General features: G+C 39.5%; 1 protein-coding gene across 1 annotated transcript in view; it reads left to right on the top strand.

Annotated features, from left to right (window-relative positions):
• Positions 1–10,911, top strand: part of LOC145985549 (uncharacterized) — a 105,926-nt gene that overhangs the window by 14,966 nt on the left and 80,049 nt on the right. The gene's annotated exons all lie outside the window — the stretch shown is intronic.

The raw sequence follows: 10,911 nt of genomic DNA, 5'->3' as shown, positions 1-10,911 counted from the left end.
AAAGCAAATGGAATTACTAGAGATCTTGAAACAAGAAAAATGTGACAAATTGAATACTGCTATGATTAGAAACAGCTAGTGGGCTTAGGAGGCGCAATAGTATGCAGGGTATGGTCAAAATGAGATCAGGATTTAGGGTGTGCTTGAGGGCTTCAACTGCGGGCCTTCGCTGGAGAAAAAAAAACTGCTTTGAAAAGTACCACATAAAGAAAATATTAGGCACTTTGGATGTGATGAAAAATGTAGAAATACGTATAACTAACCACCTCGTGTAGCTTGGCGAAAAGTTATAACTGAAACTGTGGAGGGGATTAGGGTCGGATCTTGGTGTTGTAAGCTCTGGGTCTGCGTATGATTGAAATAATCTCTAAAAAAAAACAAATAAAAAACCTTAGCGTTGCTTCCTCCAACAACACAATAAATTATTTCGACTTTTTAATTAGGTCTACATTGAAATTCCAGAAGTATCTATTTCTTTATTTAATTACAATTTTTATATGTATATTTTACATACCTGTCATTTTCAAATATGTACATGGTATTCAAAATAACAACTTTATATTCGTTCTACTAATAAATACTAATAAGAAGCAATCACAATAACCACCACAATACTGAGATATATTAATTTTGATGTAACAGTTATGAATTGATAATGGGTGGCTAATTCTATTTAGAAATCCACACATAAATTTAGCCTATCGGTTACATAATTGTGCGATTTTTCTTGTGATTAACTTACGTAGAATTAAAAAAAAAAGGAGGTTGGAAGCAAAGCTTAGTTTTGAGGGTGTCAGAGAACTAATCAATCACGATGAGAATGGTTTATACTTATTTGTTTTAAGTCGAATTTTATGTTCAGATAGGCTAATCGGGACTAAACCTACAGTTTAAAGTGGAGTTCGAACCAGTGTGCATTGGGCTTCCACCAGGGGAGGGGGCAGTAGAAACCAGAACCTCTTCATTATAAGGCGACACCATTATGCCAATGTAGAACAAAATATACAGAAGAACTGACAGGGAGCGTGTTATATTATCACCATAAAATATGTGTTCATTTAATAGGATGTATTGCCAGAGACAAATATTTGAGACTTTCGGAAAAGCAACATTATTGTCACGGAGTTAGCTGCCTTGATCCAACAATGAAACACTGTGAAATTGAAACTACCACCTCAACTTTCAAAGTGGTATGAACTAATGAAACTCCACTATTGGAAGAGTAAGTTGTTGCTGATTCGACTGATTTGTTCTACACTTTTCTGCTAATTTTGGCTGATTGTGACAATGAGGTTCAATGGTGATTAGATGAAAGTGACAAATACACGCAGACATTGAAAATACAACCCCCCACAAATTATTGTTTTGACTGTGGTTCCAGGTGCCAGAGACTCATTCGCCTGCAAGATTAAAGTATCGAGGGGCTGTGCAGGATAGAGGTTGACATTTTTGCACTTGAAGGACAATGTGTGATGCAACCAATTCAAATTTATTTAACTACATTGACATGAAGGAAAGAATGTGATTAGAGTGTATGGCTGCGCACACACAAAACACTTATTTGAAATAATTGTGTCCATGGGAGAGAAAGAAGTGAAACAAGATGCGAGAATAGATTAGAAAAGAAGGAGGAAAGACACCAAACACGCACACATGTGTGTGTTCATGGCAGTTAAGAGAAACATTTGAAGAATGGAATGAGAGAAAGTGAAAGGTAGAGAGAGGTAACAAGCTGAGAAAGGAAGATATAAGAAACCATTAGGGAGTAAAACAGAAAAATGAAAAGGAAAGGGAAAAGAAGTGAAGGGAAATCGGGAGTGTAAGAGAGAAGGGGATACCTCCTGTGCATATGTGTCTTACATATGTGTATACAGGGTGGTGCAAAATTCCGTTTACAACGCTTGGGAGGTGAATCGCCAAGTAGAAACAAGGAAAAAATGCCATGTGAAAAAATGTCGAAATCGGCACCGTTTGCGAGTGACAGGCGTGCGAAAATCGCCTCACACCATGTGTAAAGTACAATAACTCAAGAAGGAAGAAAGATATCAATGTCGGATTAAAATAATACAAATAAAGTCGTGCCTGACAAATACAATGGTGCAGCAATTGAGGCCCAGTGTAAATTGCGCAAGGGGATTCTCAAAGAAAGTGGGGAATCCCCTGATGGAAAATATAGGAAATTTACTACTATTTTCAACATAATGTTGAGATCGGAATGTAGGCAGTAAAAAATGACGACGTATGTCCACATGTCCCATTACTGCTGGGACACCGTCCCACACCCGGGAAAAAAGAAAATAACTGAAAATCTTCTGTTGTACACGGTTCACACTGCGGTACGAAAAGAAAAGAAACCAAGTTGTCGCAAGTCCCACTACTGCTGGGACACCATCCCAAATGGAAAAAAATACCGGAAAATCATAAAAAAAAATGTTTTCAATCCCTTAATGTTGACACACTACTTTGCAGTACGAAAAACAAAAGTTAAACAATGGCTACATGACATCAGGCTGTACATACTACAAGAGAGCTCCCTAAAGAATGTGCGTAATCCTCGAAGGAATGAAGACGGAGAATGGCGAGAAAACGCACACAATGGCATGTAACATTTCCAGGCACAGCACATCTTGAAGGGATTCCATTGAGAAGCGCACAACCTCCGCACATACAGATCGATGGTATGAAGTACAGCGATCTTCAGCATCTTCACTCGCACCTTTCACTAAAGGACACTATGCGGTGCTGATAGGGGCTCACAATCACCGGTATACTCAGAGACGTTGTTGAAAATGTCCGCCATTGACTTCAAGACAAAGATGGCATCGGCGAAGCACTGATTATCTGGTATGCACAAATACCTATGGCATGTCACCAATTGTCCCAGTAGCGGCACTAACACGAGCAACGAGGTCCTGAGCACTTTCCACAAGGGTTTCATTCACGAGCCTTTTCATTTCTCCCCATACAAAGAAATCCAGTGGTGTGAGGTCGGGGGAACCAGGTGGCCACGGTAAAGGTCCACCCCTGCCAAGTCAATGATCGCCGAAAATATCGTTGAGTAAGGCCCTGGCTCCCCGGTCGAAATGTGCGGGGGCGCCGTCGTGTTGAAACCAGATACGTTGTCTACCTGCCAGTGGCACGTTTTCCAAAAGTTCGGGTAATACGTCATGTAGAAACACCCGATAATTCCCACCACACAAAGTAGAGGGCAAAATTGAACGGGCCTATCAAGTGGTCACCTACTACGTGACGCCACACATTCACTGCGAACCTATGTTGATGATGGCGCACGATGATTGCATGCGGATTGTCCATATCCCAGACGTGGCTGTTGTGGCTATTGAACATGCCGTCCCTGGTGAACATTGCCTCATCGGTCCACAAAACTATTGTTGGGAAATCTGGAATGGCAAGAGGTTTGTTGCAAGTACCATTGGGAGGAATTCCATGCGTAGGGGAAAGTCCATTGGGCAGTATGTGGTGCACCTTATGAAATTTATATGGGTGCAATCCCTCCTCCTGAAGAACGCGGAACACATTGCTATGGTCGGTTTGTCGCGTACGAGCAATGACACGTGTGCTGGTGCCAGGACGGTCTCGTATCGCGCCCGCAACACGTCCTCTTCAAATTGCACAGTGCGCACAGTGCGGGGTCTTCCACAATCCCACCTACGGGGTAGTAGAGATCCAGTTTCACGCAGTCGAGCATCAAGTCTTTGAAAGAGTGCATGTGTTGATAACCGCCTATTGGTTCGTGAAACGAACGCCGTGCTTCACGGCTGTTTCGGTTTGTCTCTCCATAAACGAGATGCATATCAGCAAGCTCGTGGGTAGAGTACTCCGCCATTGTCCTGTTCGAGAACTGCCCAGCAACAGGGGCACTTTCCCTCCGAGTGACGGATCACAACTACCGTCATTAGCACCCACGTAATGTCACACAGGTCCACGCAGTTGTTGCAAACCGAGAAAGAACACGGGAATACGTACTCTACGTACAATATTCCTTGGCGCAATTCAACCAGACTAAACTCCACGCTGCGACACGCAGAACAGACATGAAGAACAACGGTCGACTACACTCTGTACGTAGTATCCACCAACGCTAATACGTAACAGGTGACCTACAGTTCCAGCGTCTCTAGTGGGGCTTTCTGTATCAATTAGCTGAAATCAATCTCAGCGTAATCTGACGGCGTAGCGTCATTATCGGGTCAATTTCCTATTTCCCGAGTGTGGGACGGTGTCCCAGCAGTAGTGGAACATGTGAACATACGTCGTCATTTTTACTGCCTACATTCCGATCTCAACATTAACGTTATGTAGAAAATAGTAGTAAATTTTCTATATTTTCCATCAGGGGATTCCCCACTTTCTTTGAGAGTCCCCTTGCGCAATTTACACTGGGCCTCAATTGCTGCACCATTGTATTCGTCAGGCACGACTTTCTTTGTATTATTTTAATCCGACATTGATATCTTTCTTCCTTCTTGAGTTATTGTGCTTTAAACATGGTGTGAGGCGATTTTCGCACGCCTGTCACTCGCAAACGGTGCCGATTTCGACATTTTTTCACATGGCATTTTTTCCTTGTTTTTACTTGGCGATTCACCTCCCAAGCGTTGTAAACGGAATTTTGCACCACCCTGTATGTATATATATATATATATATATATATATATATAATATGGTCTTACAATTATACCTGCCCACCCTAATTTATCAATATGCAGCTTCTGCGCACCTGGTCAAAAATTTCTGGCGCCGCTTCTTCTAAAAAACAAAATTATTTGGAATCTGCTGCCAACTTAAATGTAGAACTTAGATGGGTTTCTTCTTTAGTTGCTGTGGTGTCAGACTTTCCTGCTCTTTTAGAATGTAAGCATGCATGAAGCCATGACAAATCTTATGCATCTGGAGATCAAGTTAAATTCCTTATATGTGTGTGTAAAACAATAAACGTAGTGATTTTTATAGCACTGCAGAGCAAAGGAAGAAGCTCCTAAATGATGAAAGGTAAAATGATTCGGTATTCATTTTAAGTTTGATATCATTCAGTGCATCTTATGTTAATAAATTCTGTTTAATGCTCCATGTCACAAACCAAACATTAGTTCCTTTCTAACCGCAAGTTTTCATTCCCTAGCTCTGTGGTGCGGGGCTTTCTATTTGGAACTTTACATACATAGGGGTTAATGAAGTGAAACGGGTCTTACTAGAAGTCCAACACATCGAAACAAGAGCCAAAAAAAAAAAAAAAAAAAAAAAAAACATGGATGGAACAAAATTACTATTTACTTTGGGGCCACACACAGACAAACACTGAAGTCACTGAATAACAGCAAAAACTTTGACATTTCCTTTCATAAGCTGCACACACACACATGCATGTACATACATATAGATAGAGAGGGCCTTTGCTAATATTTTGCGGGAAGGCCCAAAATTTGTAGATCCGGCACTGTGAAGATGGATGGAAAATTGATGAAATAGATTAAGGAAAAAGCAGAATGAGAAATTCGTGCCTTTACCAGAATTCGAAATTTGGTCCTGTAGAGTGTACTGAGACAAGACAAGAAACAAACATTCACAACTCGAGACGAAACCAAGAACGAGAAATAGACAGTTACGCCATGAAATAGTCTGAGTCCACTATTTTGCACGAGGAATTTTGAGAATAACAACAATTAATCAGATGGGGATAAGAAAAGGAGGAGATATAGAACGAGAAATTGAAGCTATATAGAGAGGGGGCAGGGAAATAAATAAAGAGAAGGAAAGATGTAATGAATGAGATAAACAGGAGAAAGAGTTTTACGGTGGATGAAAGATGGTAAAGGAAACAGAGGAAATGAGAAAAAAGTGATAAAATGAATACATGAAGGATGAATTGAGATAGAAATAATAAAAGTGGAAAGAAAAGATGAAATAGAGAAACTAAGAAAGCAAGGTAAAATTATAGAAACAAATAGGGGAAGGAAGGTAGAGGTTAGGAAATAAAAGAGGAGAGAGAAACAGAAGATTCTTAGGAAAGATTCAATTAATTTTTGATGAAAGATATGTCCCTAATAAAAATCCAAAAAGAGAGAAACAGAAAAAAGAGATAAGATGTCAGAAATAGAGAGAATCTTAGTGTCTATTATCACCGAAGAAGAGCCTAGCCATGAATATTTTGTCTACATTTGAGCTAACACAAACAAAATTCTATGTCAAATATTTATATTAATATTTTAGTAATTTTAGGCTGTTACAAATGTACAGAATCTATGAAAACGTACAGCCAAAATTTCGAAACCTGTCAACCAGTGGCGTAAGGGCAGTTTACTTTTTCTTGGTAGACATCCAGGGCTTAGCAAAGTGGGGGGGCAACTGCTGTATTGCTGTCAACTGAAAATGGGCAAGGAGCAAAGGCAGGGGAAGGGGGGTTTCAACTCGTGTTGGTGTCAAGCAGGGACGCCGACTTGTCAAAATTATTGGGGGGGGCTCTGATCACTGAAATAAATGAAAGAATGACTCACTCCCTCCCTTTTTTAAAATAAAAATTATGTCTTTGTATAGCAGTTTTTAAGCAGCTATTATATTCCTCATGCAAATGAAATGTAACATGAAAAACGTTTAGAAAATGTTTCAAAGTCTCTTTATGTCTTTTGTGTATGCTCATTTCTTTTTTAGATAACAATTAACATTTTTATTGAAAAGTATGAATATACATTAAGAGACCAACTTAACAGTTTTATGCCGGCCTCAGTAGCCGAGCGTGTTGGGTGGTCGACTCAACTCGCTTTCATCTGGTGGTCTCGGGTTTGAGTCCTGGCGAGGGCATGGGTGTGTTTTAATGTCTGCAACAGACATGTGACGAGTTGCAAATAACCCATAAAATAAAAATTATTTACAATATTTAACAGTTTTATTTAATTATTTACATAAATGCTAACACAAATCGCAGGAAAATAGTTTTACTTTTTTGTTCTTGCTACAATATTTTACATTTTAAATTTAATTTTGCAATAATAAAAAAAATAGCATGTACACTAAGATATAAAGTGACATACAAAAACATATGAACATGATTTAAAAATAAAGCAAAAGTTGCTCTACGCAGTGGGTTATTTTTTTATGAACTCATTAACGAGCGGTCTCGGGTCCAAATTATCAAGCACAGTTTGATGTATGTGGAGTACCGCTAAACTGCTTAGTCTATTCTGCCTAATTGTAGATCTAAAATATGTCTTTAGTCGGCTAATAGCACTGAATGACTTTTCGGCTGTGGATGTCGTCACTGGCACAGTGCGGAGGACCATCAAGCACAGTTTGATGTATGTGGAGTACCGCTAAACTGCTTAGTCTATTCTGCCTAATTGTAGATCTAAAATATGTTTTTAGTCGGCTAATAGCACTGGATGACTTTTCGGCTGTGGATGTCGTCACTGGCACAGTGCGGAGGACCATCATGAATTTGGCTCTTGGAGGGTGCTATCTTCCAAAAGAAACTTCCTCATGTCACGCATGGTAGTTAGAACCATTTTCTTCCGTTTGGCGATATCACCAAGCATGGACATGTGTAAGGAGAGCCTATCGGCATCCAAATCTTGGCGAAAGAATTCTCGTGTTTGCTGAAAGTTTGTCGTACAACTGTTCACAGCTGAGATACATTCTTTCTCTATGGCTGTTACTTTTTGTAGTCCTGTAGATTCATGTCCTTGTTTAACACGTGATTTTGCTGTGTCACACACATCAGTGTATATTGATTTATAATACTATTTTGGAGTGGAACTTGTGATGTTAAGCAGCATCAGGATTTTCAAGTCTCTTAGGGACGTGACGTTGCCGGGGCAATTCTGGCTCATCAACGAGGCTGGGATTGCCCTCTGTGCATTTCGGCCAGAACTGCTCAAAACACATTCGCTTTTCTTGAAAGATGTCAGACAAGTATTTTAGTTTTGATTCCACTTCTGTAGCACCAATGCGTGGAGTCTGGATCTTACAGTTTACCTCTTCTATTGGATCCATCACATGGCAGTAGAGGGAGAGAAAGAAAAATGTCTTGAAGTGAAGCATTGTCTCCAGGTATCCAGCACATTTTGATGCTGCGTCAGTAGAATCTTCTTCAGAAAATTTCTCAAGAAAATTGAGAAGGTTTTCATAGTTCCTTAAGATCAGTTGCATACTGGAGGCTCTCAACGTCCACCAACGAGGGCAAAGTGGTCGCAGTCCAGTATGACCAGCCTTCTCATTCACATCAATAATATTCCTAAATATTTGCATTCTTTTAGTCTTTAACAAGTCGTTGTCTAAATTCATTATGTCTGATTAATATATGTATAATAGTAAATAATAATTATATCAGTGGCGGTCCCTCCATGGAACAGAGGGAACAGGTTGTTCCCTCCTACTTATCGCCCATTGAATCTATTTTAATTATCTATATTAACATAATAAGAACACTTCTTTCTCCCGAAATCAACACGCCGAAGAAAACTTTCAACGTGACTGGACGTTGGTTTACTTCACCTACCCTCGTCGTCTCTATCTACCTTGGTTCCACCCTCTAGTGCCTGACGCCGAGTATTTCCGACCACGCGCGAAGGTAAACGATCCTCATGGTTCCATCTCACCTCCCCCACCCAGTGATGCCAAAAGCAGGGAAATTTCCCTCGGCACAGGGAAATTTGAGGGTGGAAAGGGAAAAGGGATATTTAATGAAAAATAGCTAAAAAACCGAAATTCAAACTCACATTTTCGTTTCATTCTTTTAAAAAGTTCGAAAATATTTTTTTCAGCGTGTACTTTTTCCAAATGAATAGTTAGCAATAATGAAACTTTTCAGTAAGCTTTCTTTCTCCCTGTTATAGGTGACCTTGACCGGTCAGTGTTATATTTGTTGCGTTTCCTAGAAAGGCCTCAAGACAAGGGTCGCGCTGCACCTGCGAAGAATTTTCTGACGCGATTTTCAACTTCTTTCATTGTTCCATCCAACATTTCAGAACGTGTCTTAGTGGCTGTGTGTGACTTTGTGTGTCCTGTCTCATTGCAAGGAGAATTTAAGAGGTGACTGATAGGACGCTACCGGCAACTCCAAAAAATGTTAGAAAACGTCGTGGGGATTTATCTGCGGATGAAAAGATATCTGGGAAACATGTCTTCAACATCCACACCCATGATTTTTATAAGAGGGAGTCAACAGACGAAACATAATTATGAAACAGCTCTCGTGTGTATGTGTGCCTAAATTATGGTTTCAACAATTTTTACTAAATTGTAATTGTCAGAGAGTTCCTGTTTTTCTTTTATTTTTACAGAAAAATGGAGAAACGTCGTAAGAAATGTAAATATGTGTGTTTTACATAAATGCTTTTTAGTTATGAAAATTAAATTAGCAACATAAAGCTAACATTGTTTCCTGAACTTGTGATTGTCTCAGAAATATTTGCACTGTGAGTGAAGCGAGTATTTTTTTTTCCTTTGAAAACCAGAAAAATATTGGGTAATAATAATTGTTTCCTAAATCCTTGAATATCATAGAAATGTTTGTATCCCAAGTGAGGCGAGTGGGAAAATTTTATCTTTTTCCCCAGGAAAATTTGAAAAACCTAGAGTACCCAACCCCACTTGGGTGCCCCCCTGTTATCTTCTCTTGTTCGAGAATATCTTCCCATTACTTCACACTTTTATGATTTTCATAAATATTTAATAATAATAGTAATAAAGTTTGTTCCTCAGGCAAAACAGGCGTCAAAAGAAAAATATTAACAGCAGGCTAAGCTTTGACAATGGATGGGTTTCAAAGTTCGACAATCATTGCGCAGCAGACAATTTTTTTTTGGTTTGGGTATTTTTTCAATACATTAGTGTTTTATTTTAAAATTCAAATGTTTTTATTTTAGGATAATTATATTATGAAACTTTGATCAGTTTCTAGTATTTTTTTCAATGGGGGGTTTGAACCCACTAAACCGCCTTATATACGGTCCTGATTAACAGCTATAGTAATACAAGGATACAGCTTCAGATGTGTTTTGAAAATCGAGGGAAATTTAGGTCCAAAAAGGGAAATTTTACACTGGTAAAAGGGAAATCCTGCATTCGGAGATTGGCAACATTGCCCGCACCACGGAAGCTTTCAGGGGGTGCTCGTTGCTATGTGAAGTACGTATGCATTACGTCACCTGGGAGGATCGGGTTTGACGGTGCTCGTTACTATGTGCAGTAAGTTTGGTGCGGGGTACATTTAGCCAGCCCTGGCCCAAAACCATGGTAACGGTTGAAGTTTTTGCTTGCGATGACGTGTGACCGGCCAAGTGAATCCATCACTTCAATGTAAAGTCACGTGAAATGACAAAACGACAGTGTTGCAGTATGCAGATATTAAACACCAGAACAAGAACAATGTCTAGATGAGGATGTGTACTACAGGCTGTGGAAAAGGAGATGTGATAGCCACTAAGGCGGGAACTTTAAGTCACATACCATGAAGAAGTAATAGGATCTGAGCTGATTATGTCCTTTGCGATTAGTCGCTTCATTAAATGATTTACTAAATCTCATCAATTTACATTGTCGAGTTTATTATTTGTGTTCTTTTTGGTTTAGGTTCAATATCTTCTCCGTAGAGAAAGTTATGCTCATTTCTTTGTTTTTCCTTGACCCTGTACATCCAGGGCCAAGGAAGTCAGTAATAAGGTGTGTTATATACAGTGTACACCAGGGCCGGCGCTAGTAATTTTGCCACCCTGGGAGGTAGCGGCAGATGCCGCTCCCTCTCGAACCCCCCCCCCCCTCCCGTCAGTACGTAGCAACGGTAAATTGAAAATTAATATATTCCTAAGTAAAACATCAAACTATAAAATAAATAATTTTATTATACTATTAACCAAAAAGTTGTATTAATCATTTTACACATCGGTAAGAAGCCAC

This window comes from Lepisma saccharinum, chromosome 3 (assembly GCF_977018435.1).
Source record: "Lepisma saccharinum chromosome 3, izLepSacc3.1, whole genome shotgun sequence".
NCBI classification, from domain to species: Eukaryota; Metazoa; Arthropoda; class Insecta; order Zygentoma; family Lepismatidae; genus Lepisma; species Lepisma saccharinum.
The sequence above is the reverse complement of the archived record's forward strand: the minus strand, read 5'-3'. Positions and strand labels throughout refer to the sequence as shown.